The following is a 14,920-nucleotide window of genomic DNA, read 5'->3' as shown; positions in this document are numbered from 1 at the left end:
TAACATACATTAGATGAATTGTTTAATTTTGCTACAAACTGGAATTCGAGCAGAAATATTATACCAGCAGACAGACTCTTTCATTTGTGTCAAATCAATATAAATTAATGCACGCGTTTAATTAATGGATTAATTAATTGGATGCTTCCTTTTAGCTGATAACTAAAAATAGTTTTGACCCATTATTTCCCAAATGAGAGTTAGATTAGTTTCGTGTCTTGTTTCGAGACCGTTCACTCGAAATTAATGAAATAATAAAATTAAAAAAGTTTTATTAGGCCGCAATTTATACCGATATAATTACGGTTATTTGGAAATAATTAGTAAAAGTTAGGATAGTTAATAATTTAGGAAGCAATTAAGTTTACCCCAACATTATATGTTACCATCAAATTATATAGAGAATAATTAAGAAACTTTATGCTTTGTAGTAAGGTCTAGAAAACGAACCGCTTACATAAGAACGCTGAACGTATTATTTTGTTATTTGATATGATTCGATAACTTGTCAAACTGCATATTTTAATTAACTAGTTTTGATGGGAAATAAGCCACAATTTTACTAAAAAAATGATTTTATGAACGTTTCTATTATTTATTTATCAAAACTAGTTAATTGCAAAAATGCCACAAGAAAATAGCTTCAGAACAGCATATTTTAAGTCAATAGGCAAACCGTTTGGTAACAAGAATTTGCGATGTTAACTTGAAACGAAATAAGCGATGGACTACCCCAGCTAATTGAAATAATATTCGAAAATATTACTTCAATCATCCAAGATAACCATCGCTACACCCTTAGCTTAGCTCAGTCACTTAGGTGTGTGTTCGTCTTGTCCTAATCTTAGAAATGAACTCTGAAAATTTAGAATGGAAGCAAACAAAACAGTATTTTTAACTAATCATGTTTATTGTTCATAAAAATATAATAAAAATATGACTTGTAAAATTGCATTAACAAATGTATTCAAATTCTTGCCAAAAACTAACAATTATGTATTATACTTAAGCTTTTGGCAGCTGATGGTAACTTCTTGACGTCGAATGGTACTGCTGTGGACTTATCTTGACCTAGACAGATGTTGTGGCCCTAGGTCAGTGCAGCGAAAGATGTTGAGTGTTGCTACAGATGTTGCTGTCTGGATGCATCCTACTGTCTTGGCCTTAACGTGTCCATCACCGGTGACGAAGGCAGGTGGCTCCCGAAGGGAGAAAAGGTTGATCTCTTTCCAAAAAACTGTAACAGTAAAACACATATCAACAATCAAGAAGTTAATAACCAACGTGTGCCGTCTGCCATTCTAATCGTCAGAAAGAGCAGCAGATGACAAGAAGAAATTAAATGAAATTTAGATGAGGAGAATAGTTAAAATTTGATTACTAAACGTGCATATATGTAAATTAAAAAGATATATTTAAAACTAAAATATCAGAACACATGTTCTGACATTTTGGTTAGGTTAGATATAAAAAAACATTAGAAAGACTGTTAGATGGAGAAATGTAATTAATATGATAAGAATAAGAATTCACCCCAAGATAATGAAAGTCTGGAAATAGATAGTGCCTTATGGGCCCATCTTTTTAAATATATTTATTTTTCTTCCATTTTGATTTTGTGTCAGCGAGTAGGGATGAAGTATCACTTTCATGACAGTGCGACGTAGGCAGTGGCGGGCATGTTCCGTATTGAAAAACAAATACTTACAGAGTAAGAATGTATGGGGACGTTCAGTATGTCCAGTTGATGATTTAAATAAAAAGGGATATATTAAATAGAAGATAATAAAAGAGGATAATAAAAGAGGATAATAAAAGAGGATAATAAAAGAGGGCGCCAACAAGTTTTTAACGAAGAAATAAAAACAAATTGAAGAAAATTATTGTTAATGAAATATTAAAGAAAATAAAAAAAAAATAAAATAAAATAATTATTTAAAAATAAAATGTCAAAGATGTGACGTTTATAAAGTTACAAACTCACATTATCACCTCTCGTGGATTTCGGGTGAACTAGCTTCTTGGAGATTTTTAATGTCAAATTCTGAGCGCGCACTAATTTCAAACAAACACGGTATGTGGCAAAAAATAGTACTGAAATACGTATGCCCCAAAACTTGTACGCGTCATGTGCCGAAACGTACCGAATGGTTTTCGAAAGTCGTTATAACTTAACAAAAAATAGTACTGAAATACGTATGCCCCAAAACTTGTACGTGTCATGCTCCGAAACGTACCGAATGGTTTTCGAAAGTCGTTATAACTTAAGTGAATGTTAGGTGTTTTAGAATGATTCTCAGTTTTGCACAAAAAAAATTATCGTGGAGGCCCCTTTTCGGGCATACGAATGACCGTATAGCCTAAATCGAGACTCCGTGAACGTGTTCAGATCGTGTTCAATTGCAACGGTTCCAGCAGGATGGGGCTCTGTCACACGGCCACGGAGTCTCTTCGAATACTGCGCGATTATTTTTCGTGACAGTGAATTTTCATACCCATCGCACTCACCAGAAGTAATGCCACCTGATGTATATATGGGGAATGCTGAAGGAGGCAGACCGATCTACCGTCTGATATTTTGGAATTACGAACTGGTATTAAAATTTTCCTTGTGCTAGAGTTTCAGTTCTTTAACATTCGTTTTATCGAAAACGTGGTGGTGAATATTGCTTGCAAGGCTATAAATGATGTGTACTAAATAGATAAATATTCATAAACATTTCATTACCCATTTCGGTACTGTTTATTTTGCGGCATACTATAATATTCATTATATATTTTTACATGTTTTAAATTAATTGTTGGTTAATATAAAATGATTACTATTGAATCTTCACGTTTGAATAAAAATTGGCGTCGATGCATAAAAACTGTAAAAAAATTGCCGATGGAGCTCAATAATTGCACTCTTTTCCACTAGAAAGGTTATTATGGGTAGAAGGTTGTGATTTAAGTAAAAATAATAAGAATGTTTATATTTGCAGTGTCTATTTTAAAAAAATAGGATTACAAGTAAGTAATAATAATTATACCAATCAAATTGACCATGTGCTGATAGACAAAAGGGCAGCCAGCAGTATCTCCGATGTGAGAACACGACGAGGAGCATGCTGTGGATCAGACCATCTTTTAGTACAAACCAAATTTAGATGCAGAGTTAACAGCAAAAGAAACGAAAGACAACAAAGAACAAACAAACTGGACCTGGAAAAACTGAAGATTCAGGAATGTAAAGAGAAGTTCGAACAAGAAGTCGCAAATGAGTTAAGGACGCTAGAACTGCACTCCATAGAGGGCAAATGGACTAATATCAAAACAGCAGTACTGACAGCAGCAGCGTCCACCCTGGGAAACAAGAAAAAGGAGAGAAGAGCAGCATGGTTTGACGACGAGTGCAGACAAGCAATCGAGGAAAGAAATGAAGCACACAAAATGTACATAACAAGAAGAACACGGGAAAGACGAACATTATTTGAAGTCGCAAGACGGAAAGCAGACAAGACATGTAGAAATAAAAAGAGAGCCTATGAAAATGGACAAATAGAAAAAATAGAAGAACATTTCAAAAACAACGAAATTAGAGGGGCTTACGAATACCTAAAAAAGATAAAAAGTAGGTATAAACCTCAAACAAGTCTATGTAAAGATGAAAGTGGGCAAATAATCAGTGACCAACAGAAAGTCACAGAAACCTGGAAGCATTATTTTCAGACACTACTTGGAACTCAAGTAGACATGGAAGATGGAATGGGTATGATCTACGTAGAAGAGAATGGAGTAGAAGCTCCAACCATAGAGGAAGTTTTCGAAGCCATTAAGGCCCAGAAAAACAATAAATCTCCGGGAGTTGATGAAATACCAGCAGAACTATATAAGGTAGGTGGCGATCACCTAGCAAGTCACATCCACGCGCTCATCAGAGACGTATGGCAAGAAGAGAAAATACCCGACGACTGGAAGAAAAGTATAGTATGCCCGATCCATAAAAAAGGAGACAAACTCCAGTGCAAAAACTACCGTGGAATCTCTCTACTATGTACAGCATATAAAGTCCTCACGTATATTATAAACCAGCGGCTCCAACCACTAGCAGAAAATATTATTCGAGGGTATCAGACGGGCTTCCGACGGGAAAGATCGACACTGGATCAAATATTCACAGTAAAACAGATCTCGAGCAAAGCATGGGAACACGATATTGATGTCCACAACGTGTTTGTAGACTTCAAACAGGCATACGACTCAGTCAAAAGGAACAAACTATACTATATATTGGCTGAATTGGCAATACCACACAAGTTAATAAGACTCATTAAAGCCACAATGGATGAAACTCAGGCATGTGTACGAATACAAAACCACCGGACAGACTTTTTTAACATTTCGCAGGGACTAAAACAGGGAGATGGGCTGGCCCCAACATTGTTTAACCTGGCACTGGAGTATGCGGTTAGGGAAATGCAAACTGGACGAGGAAATCTACTGACCAACCGAACGGTTCAACTGGCCGCTTATGCTGATGATATTAATATTATGAGTAGAACATCAACAGGAGCACAGGAAACATATGCAGAGTTAAAAACACAAACAAAAATGCTAGGTCTGGAAATTAACACAGAAAAAACAAAAATAATGACTCAGACGAGAAGAAATATAGTCCCAGAAAACATTATACATGAAGATGACATTGAAACGGTTGAAAAGTTTACATACCTGGGAGTAGAAATATATGCCGACGGATCAGAAGATGGAGAAATAAGGAAGAGAATAACGTAGGCAAACAGAGCTTATTTTGCCCTCTCCCATATATTTCGGTCAAAAAGTGTCCACCGAAATACAAAGATGAGAATCTATAAAACCTTAATTCGACTAATAACATGCTATGGCAGTGAAGTCTGGGTGCTGAAAGAAACATCCAAAAACAAACTCGACACATTCGAAAGGAAAGTACTTAGGAGAATACTAGGACCTGTGAGGGAAAACGGAATCTTCAGAAGTCGATACAACAACGAGCTTTATCAACTTTATAAGGAAACGCCCCTGTCAGACTTCATTAGATTACAAAGATTGCAATGGGCCGGACATGTGATAAGAGTGGGAGAGGATAGGCTACCAAAACGAGCACTGAATGCTAGAATGCAAGGAAAGAGACCGGTTGGGAAGCCACGAAAGCGCTGGGAAGACACAGTAAACAGCGACGCACAAGCCCTTTTAGGAGTCCGTGTATGGAGAAGAGCAGCCACAGACAGGCAAGGGTGGAGGCAAAAAATAAAGGAGGCCAAGGCTCAATTTGGGCTGTAGTGCCGTAGAAGAAGAAGAAGAAGAAGAATAATAATTATACTTAAAAAAATCTGAACTTTTTTATACCACATAATACACTTAATTATATCACAATATTTTAAAAATTATTAAATTATCGTCTATATATTTTTGAATTTGACATTAAAAATCTTCAAGAAGCTAGTTCAGCCCAAATCCACGAGAGATAGTGTTGCCTAAATGCAAGACCAAGACGAGACTTAGACAGTCTTGGTCTTGGTCTTGCGCCAGTACACCTGGTCTGGGTCTTGGTTTTGGTATTGCGCTCTCGGTCTTGGTCTTGGTCTTGCAACAAGAGTCTTGCAAGTCTCGCAGTTGCCCATGAACCTATTGCATATCTTAGAACTACGTAACAGAGAGGTATATTATATGACATATGATACAATGACAATAATGGACCTGTTTAGCAACATTATTATTACAGCCATATTTATAAAGAATAAGACGATATATTAAAAAAAATCACTTAATTCGGACAACAGGTTTAGGAAATTTGAGACATTAAAAATGACCCGTTTCTAAGGCGGTGCGTTAATTTCTTGGAGAAGTGTATATCGTTAAAATAATATCTCGGTATTTTGTTTACACGATATCCTGCATTATCTGTACTTTTGTCTCGTATCATTATCTTATGATACTTTTAAATAATAGCTGCGCTGTTTCGGCAAATTTTGTTTAGCCGAGTGACCTCATAGTATAGGACAGTCAGCATAAACAATACATAATAGTCTTACTATAATATGTATACCGATAAGATTTCTGGTGTTTGGATTCCTAGAAAACTAATAATGAAAAAATTAATTAATTATATACCTACTTATTAAGTCTATTTTATATTAGCTAAGGTGACACATTTTTAAAAAGTTTGTATACGATATTGGATATTACTGTAGGCGTCGCAACGCAGGAATGTTATGTTATGATTAGAAGACGACTATTCTTAAAACCTGGACAATTAATTTCAGAGCGAATAATTCAGCTGCTGGGAAAGAATGTACAAAATATTTTATTTTTACATTATAATAATGATATGTATGTATGACGTTAATTTTTACCTAAGTTATGAATATCTATAAAAACTCAAAATTTATGATTTATTTTGCAATTTTCTAAGCAACCATAAGGATGGACATATTCAGCGAACGCCATATTGAAGTTTTTTATACGGTTTATGAGTTTATTACTCTCAAATTTGTTTAAAATGCCCAATTTTTTAGTAATAGACGAAAAAAGCGAAAATTTACCGTTTTTTTTTATCTTCATTTGTTTATAACTATGTATATCATCAAAATCGGCTGCAGGAAACATATAGGTGATTATTATAGATGACCATACTACTCGAAAAATTTGGTTTCGGCCTGGAGGAGGTTGTGTCACCAACAGGATAATTTTTTTCCTTATTTCTCTGAACTATATATGGAAATCTCTCATTAAACGTTATTATTTCAGACATAAAATTGCAACGAAAACAAAAGAAAAGCTGGATACATATTACGAAACTAATTCGCCTTCAGGCTACACTGTCAAATTTTAGTTCCGACAATTATTACATAATGGCTATATATTTACTTTGTATATTTAAGTAACCAATTCTCACCTGTATTTGGACCATAAGTACCGTAGTCTGTCGGACTTTTGGCGTCGATTATTAATCTCTGAAGAAATCGGAATCAACTACTGTACTCTAGAGTCTAAAGTGCTCTAGACTCTAGAGAGCCGAATGAATGCATGGTAATGGACGGAAGCCGGCTTTACCCCAAGGCGGCAAATAGTGGTTCAATGGCTCGAAAAGGTAATAGCCACTGTATTTGGAAAATTTTAAAGGTATAATTTTAATTAAGTATCTGAAAAAAGCTAAAAATATGAACAGCCAATATTATTGTACATTATTGGATACATTGAAACAGAAACTTAGTGAGAAACGACACATATGCATAAGAAAAGTGTCGTTTCTTCAAGATAATTCACCGGATCACAAAAGTGTTATGACAATGACAATAATTCATCAGTTGGGAGTCGACTTATTCTCCTGATCTAGTCTCCTCTGATTTATTACGTGTTCTTATTTTGAGGAGCTGGCTCGTAAATAAAAAAGTAACAAAACAAAACACGCCTAACTTGCAAAAGCTTCTATTAGAATAATTGTATTATTCAGACGAAATAAAGAAGTTAGAAAATCGCTGGAATTGAGCTAAAAGGAGAATTTATCTAATAAAATAAAAAGCATTTTCGGTAAAACCACGATTTTTGTTCCAAAGGAAGTTACTCATCAAACCAGCTAATATGTATAATTTTTGAAAAACATAGTGAAAATCGCTTAGTGATGAGGGGCTAAGAAAGAGATACAAGTTTAAATTGTAGTCTATGACCTAATAATAATTAGTATGAGTATTATCTGTTAAAAATACATGAAACGTTTAAAAAAACACTGGATTAACACTTAATTGAAATATTTCACCGCACTGCGATATCATACGCTTAATATTTTATTCATTATTTTTTTCTACGACCGTTTAATCACATGATCATTATTCGCCATTTTTTAATAGATAATAGCACCCATTATTTTACCCGTGAATAATAGTTCATTACTCACGGGTCATTACTAATGGGCTGAAGTTAGTTCAAGTGTCGCATGCCACTTTTAATATTAATCGTATACAAACTTCAAAGAAAATTACTTAAACTTGTTTATTTAAGAGGAAACAGTAGCGATCAACAGGTAGTAAAAACGCGTTCCAAGATTGCGGCTGTAATTTTGAATATTTTTTCGAGATATTTGGCACACGTATTCGTAATATAATAAAGAATGGCGGTACAGTTCCCAATTTAAAAAATATATTAATATGTGGATATTACTCTGTAATTAAATACAATATTAAAAAACGAGCCTGTACCGCCATTAATAAGAACAAAAAAATAAACTTTCTTCAAATAAACTTTTTTATCCTATGCCTAGATTCTGTGTCATTTTGGAACAACTAAAATTTTTTATTGCATTAGTAGTTCCAAAATGACACAAAATCAAGGCATCGGTAAAAAAGACAAAGTCATCCACCGGAAGGTTATAAGCAACATTTCTGTAACATTTGTAACAATATTAAATCAAAATTTGGTAAAAAACTAATTACAATTTGTAAACGATTCATCCTTTGGAGCAATAATTGGATTCCACGCACTAACACTTTATTTTTGAAATCAACTTTCAGATCGCTAGCGACACTCCGACACTCTCTTTCTGATACATCATTAGTGATAGCGTTACGCGCACTAGTATCTGCCTGTTCAAATTTCCTTCTATGCCTATGTGGGATGTTGTTCACGTCCACAAGAAGTAGATTCTTCGGAAACTTTCTTGAGCTTTCATTAGTTCGGCCTTGATTCTTTTCTCAATGGGGTGTTTACGGTATATATTTTGCATGGCTTTGACTATGCTAAGAGAGTCGGAAAGGACTAGACAACAAGGGAGGTTTACACGTTTTATGGCTTTAAACAAACCAAAGAGCTCTGCAGTATAGATGCTGGAATTTAGAGAAAGACGTTGGAGCATAGCAAGGTGACGGAAAAATCCATCAATATTCTTTTGAAGTAGAAACTTGAATCTTAATGTTGACTTAATTGAGATATGTCACTTTTCCAATCCGATGCCTCACTACCAAGATGTTTATAAAGGTTTTTCCTTAAGGACGTATATTTGCGTTTTATAGATCTTTCCTTTAAATGGGGGTAAACTTCAGTGAGCATATCGGTCAAGGCTGGTAGGTGGTAGGTCTGTGGTACATTCTTGAATCGTGGCTATAGGATCTGTTGATCCTGTGATATTCGTTAGGAGCATCCATTCGTTTAGAGGGAAAGGTACAGGGTGCTTTTCTATGAAGTATTTGGCAGGGTCACGTAAGAGAAAAAAGGAGCGTTTAGAAGTGCTTGCTGAACTAATTTTAGCTTTTTTAGATTTTGCTTGGACTTTAGGTGGGGGAAAAATGTTACGTTCTTTTGAAGATGGATCTTCTTCAGGTGAAATAATTTCATCAAAGTTACGTTTTGGTTGATTAATTATGTGACTGTCCTTATTTGATGCATCTACTTTGTTCGGTCTCTCCGGGACATTAGAGATAGACATTTGTTCACACTGAGAAGGGTTTGTATCATTGAGTTCTTGCAAAGATATATTTGTTGCACTGGATACCGATGCTTCATTGTTTTGGTTGGGAATTTGTTGAGCTAGTGGTTCGGAGCACTGTGATGCAATGTGACCTGGCTTCTTGTAGCTAAAGTAAACTGGACTGTCTTGAGAAATGAATATTCTAGTAGTATTAGACTGACTAAACTGACTAAAATGACTCTGGTAGTATTAGACTGTGAGGACAGATATAGATTTGTCTTCGAAAACTAAGGATGTGATTGTGCTCAGGCATAAAAGCACTAATTTTGAGAAATGTCATGGGGGAGACAGGAACTATGCCGATTTTTTGTAACTCATTGATTAGCAAGTCATGTGGTATTGAAGGACATACGCTGGAGAGCAAAAGTTGTTCCGCTAGTGTAACTAACCTTCTTGCTCTGACAATTTCACCTTGTATTTCTATTTGACCATGCTTATTCATAAAATCATCCACTATTTGTTTATTGGATAAATACATACATATGCGATTATTAGATAATCTAGAAGATAAGAATATATTTTTCGGTTCAATTATATTTCCAAGTGGGAGAAGGTAGTCTTGAAGTTTGGTGTTTTCTAAGGCACTAAAGATAATTCCTTGCTGCTTTAACGGAAATTGAATTTTTGACGCTACCAAAGAATATGACTGTGATGCGTTTATTTGACTTTGATGGTCTAGAATTGTAAAATTGTTGTGTGATTCCATGTTTGAATTAATTTCGATAAACGTTAAGGGAAAAATAAGTCCGACCCTGTACACCTGCTAAAACAGGTAGGTATATCGGTCTTTACTAAAAGTGGTTATTTTACTGGTAAAACTGGATTTGTTTATTGACAACAATAACAAATAATTGCAATTTGCTGACTTTAATGCTAATATAACTGGATATTATGTAAAGACTTTGTACACTTACAAGTTTATTTCAATATATCACTGATATTCACAATTTATAACTTATATTAAACTTTGTTAATATTAAAAATATTCGGAGCCCATATTGATACAACATTATCGTTATCGATGCAGAACCAAACTTCCATAATATAAAGTCATTATCCCACTTTATTATCGACCCAGTTACATAAATATGTAGTTCAGCTGACTGATGTACTATATCTGGTTCAGAACTGTCTACCTTTGTCACTAGTAAATTTTATTCGCGTTTATATATTAAATAATTACTTGGTAGCTGTAAGCGATGATATATTAGCGATGCGTCTATATTACAAATTATGTTCTAATTTACAGATGAAAGATTCACTACCACGCTCCCGGTTGTTGTTATTATTCCTGTCAAAAACAAGGGCTGTTCCTACCATGTTTCCTGTAACATTTACCCTAAAGCTGTATTCCCCCTTAAACAGCGATCGTGTTGAAGACATGATTACAACTAGCATCGCTAAAAGAGTATAGGTAGATGATTAAATTATATTAAATAGTCAACAACTTATAAAATCAATATTTATGTTGGTAAAATCAATTAGTATTTACTGATTTGATATGATAGGCCTGTTGTAATTGTAATGAAAAGACATTAGTTTTATTACAAGTCTACCGAACTAAGAAACTAAGGCATTACTTACAATTTACTTGTATTAAAATTATTTGATTTTACGGCAAACATCATTTGGTCTTAATTTTCTGGGTTGACTGATTTAATTTATTATAAATGTTGGTTTTTAGTTTAAAAGAATTTTCAAAAAATTCTAAGTTTAAGAGTCATGAATTTTTTAACTATGCCTATATACTAACGTATGTCCTAAAAGTTTTGGCAAAAAATATTTATCCAATTTTTTTGTTAAGGAAGGAATTTATTTAAACACTAACTGGTTATTTTAAATTAAAATTCAATGCTTAACTAAACTATAATTTCAAATTATGTGGAATGGCCCATTCTTCTCTTCTAGAGGCAAATTTCTTCAAATGTCTTTCAGGAGCTCCTGGGCGGAATTTAGATCAATTTCGTCTTATGCTTCTCAGCCTCTATGATAAACTTTCTTAGACAGTAAAGCCCAAAAATCCTATATTGGACGAGCCTGTGGCAAGTTTGGAGAATTATCTTTTTTGGGAACAAAGGGCATTTGGTGTTGTAGAAGCCAGTTTTTGGGTATCTCTTGAGTAATAGTAGGTCTGAAGGAGTTGCGCTTGAGAGTATTTGGAGCACTTAAGTCTCTTTAGATATTTAAGACGATTCCTTCCCAATTTCAACGATATCGTACTCTTAGATCTGTATTGACGAGCCAATCTTCTAGTTTCCGTTCCAAGGTGGTGTTTTGTAATTCTCACCAATTTTTCTGACTTCTGTGCAGTAAATGCGAGTGACTTTTCACATTTTGGTAGATTCATCCATGGTATTCCTTGATCGCACTCCGATATTGTCATATAAAATATTCTGCGTGAATTGTTTTCATTCTGAAATATTCTACAGGTTTCAGATTTGAGTACACTTGCCCACCCAAGTTGTAGATACCTTTTCTTATTTCAAATTTATACTACATCTTAAAGTGAAAACCTCAAAATAAATAAATCTTAACTGACAGTAGACAATATAAACAAACTTTTGTTTCCAAATGCAACTTGATATTATTTTGTTTTCTAATGTTCTAACATTTTCTTTAATGTCTGGTTCACATTATTCCCCTCCAGCATTCCATTCGAGCACTGGAATGCCACTGGAATAATGTAACCCTGCACTGAAATGTTCCAGTAATCAATACAGTGATTCCAGCATTCCAGTGATCAATCCAGTCCAGTTCACTGGAATAAACGGTCTATTTTTCCTTTCAACTTTCCCATTTGCGCCACTGAAATGCGAGTTGAATGATCGGCAAATCCAGTACTCGATTATTGCATTAAAGCCTTGTCAATATACTAGGGTGGTCCGATAAGTACTTAGCCTCTCCGCCATATGGTGCCATTGTCCCAAGAGAAATATACCATCGTGTAATACGTTCTTGTAGACGGCCTATGGAAAAATATCAGCCAAATCCGACTCGTACTTTTGTTTTGACCGCGTGTATAAGCGGGCGTGTTTAAACATTTTAGAAAAATGACAAAAGAGCAATATCAGTCGGTGATTCGACTCTTCCTTTTAGATGGGAAATCCCGCAGCCAAATCAAAATGTGCTTGAATTCTGTAAACGGTAACTCTTCTCCTTCCATGCAAACCACCAAAAATTGGTTTAACGAGTTTCAACGTGGCGTTTCGTCGGTTTTTGATAAGTCACTCCCAGTTGCCCCGAAAACGGCTACCACTGAGGATGACGTGAAAGAAGTCCATGATCTCGTATTAGTATACCGCGAACTGAAGCTTCGTGAGATAGCTGAGACAGTAGGTATCTCAAAAGATGTCGTTGGTCATATCCTGCATAAAATGTTGGGCATAAAAAAGATGTCGGCGCGATGGCTGCCGCATTTTCCAACTCCGAATAATAAACGCAACCATGAGACCAATTCGGAGCAATGTCTTATGCTGTTTAAGCGTAATCCAAATGAGTTTCTATGTTGTTTCGTAACCGTCGACTAAACATGGTTCCACTGGTATACACCAGAAACCAAGGAACAGTCGATACAGTGGACGTCACCCCGTGAACGTGCTCCGAGGAGGGCGAACACTGTCCAATCGACTGGAAAGGAGATGGCCACCATTTTCTGAGATTCACAATGTGTGATCTATATCCACTTCCTGTAAAAGGGCAAAGTGATCTCAGTACTTTACTATGCCGCATAATGGGCCCGATACCACCCTGAATTTTAGAAAAAACAGTCCCAATTGTGAAAGAAAAAACTCTTCCACCAAGACAACGTCCGGCTCACACCTCCGCCATTGCCATGGATAAATTGGTCGAATTGGGCTACAAACTGCTGTTCCATCCAACATATTCTCCAGATTTGGGTCTGTACGACTTCTTTTTGTTTCCAAATTTAAAAAAATCACTCGCCGGGCAGAAATTTAAATCGAATAAGGAGTTCATCACCGCCACGGCAGCCTACTTTGCAGACCTCGAGAAAAGATATTCTTCAGATGGGTTAATGAAGGTGGAGCATCGCTGGTTCAAGTGTATCGTGCTAAAAGGAGACTACGTTCAGAAATCAATCGCCACTTTTCCAAAATTTCCGTTTTTCTTTTGAAGGCTAAGGACTTATCGGACCGCCCACTAGTGTTACCGAACTCAGAACATATACTAGAATGAATATGAAAAATCATATACACTCTTCTTAATGTAAGTACGTTACTTACATTGTCTTAATCTGACGTTTTCGAGTTTTCCTAAGGCTAGATTTTTTTTGGGGACTGACTCCAACGCACGCCTCTGTATTAAGAGTCCATATTTGGTAGGGGTACATTTACAGGGTATAGTAGACACCGAACTTTGTCAGAATGTGCAAAACTGGTCCTACCAATGTTCGGTATAAATGTTTAAGTAATTCAATACGGCCGCTTTGAAGATAAGAGCCTACCGGTATTTTAATGTCATATTAATCATAAAAATAAGTCATTAGTAGTCAAATTGCATATTAGTAACGTTAAAATTATTAGAGGATAAAATATTAAGCAAAACAGCAGTTTCATTAACGTAACCGAATTCAAAATTATTCTGCACATCATTTTTGAAACGCTATTTGTTTAAAATATCTCATTTCTGTTGGTAAAAAAATATATTAAATTGTCTGGTCTAAATTACGCTTCTATTGAAATTGGTACTCACACAATGTTGCTAAATTGAATTCTGTTACATTCGTTTTAAATTTTCCAACCGATTTACAAGGGATACAAGTAGGGCAGTCAATGAGGTTATTTGGCTCCGAATTTCATCCTACTACATCGATTTACTTGATATTTTCACAATAGGTAGAGAATAGCTCAAGAAACAAAGTCTACCCTATGTCGATGTGCGCTTTTATCTTAGGGGTAGTTCCCACCCCTTCTCGGGGATGTAAATTTTTTTTTGTTAAAATAACCACGGAAGTGGCTAGAGAACCTAATTCTAAGCAAAAATTGTTCAATAATTTTTTTTGGATAACTCAATAATTTTTGAGTGATTCGTGGTTGAAAACTGGCCGTTTTCATTGAAAATTGACACCTTGTCGGGTGGTTTTTTGCGAATATCTTAAAATATATGCATCTAACGAAAAAAACAATACAAAACATCTTTGTAGCTTATAAAAAAACAAAGAGATTCGTTCCTTCATATATCTTCTAGATATATTACAAAAAGAGATATGGTAGGTGAGAAGAGTTTGTGTTTTGGTGCATGCTGAAATCGGTGTATTCAACTTGAAATAAAAGAGAAACGGTCGATTTTAATTGTATAATGCTACCAATACCTTTTGTAGTGATTGAAAAGACCTTTAGAATGAGTCACATTAAATGTCGAGTACATTCAAAGTTAGCGAGATATGCTGCAAAAAAAATGATGACTAATGGAATTAAAAAA

At 35.1% G+C, this 14,920-nt stretch overlaps 1 protein-coding gene across 1 annotated transcript in view; it reads left to right on the top strand.

The window, feature by feature from the left end:
* LOC126885081 (serine-protein kinase ATM-like) overlaps positions 1-14,920 on the top strand; it is a 624,001-nt gene that overhangs the window by 598,920 nt on the left and 10,161 nt on the right. The gene's annotated exons all lie outside the window — the stretch shown is intronic.

Source organism: Diabrotica virgifera, chromosome 5 (assembly GCF_917563875.1).
Source record: "Diabrotica virgifera virgifera chromosome 5, PGI_DIABVI_V3a".
NCBI classification, from domain to species: Eukaryota; Metazoa; Arthropoda; class Insecta; order Coleoptera; family Chrysomelidae; genus Diabrotica; species Diabrotica virgifera.
This window is presented reverse-complemented; position numbering and strand designations above follow the sequence as displayed.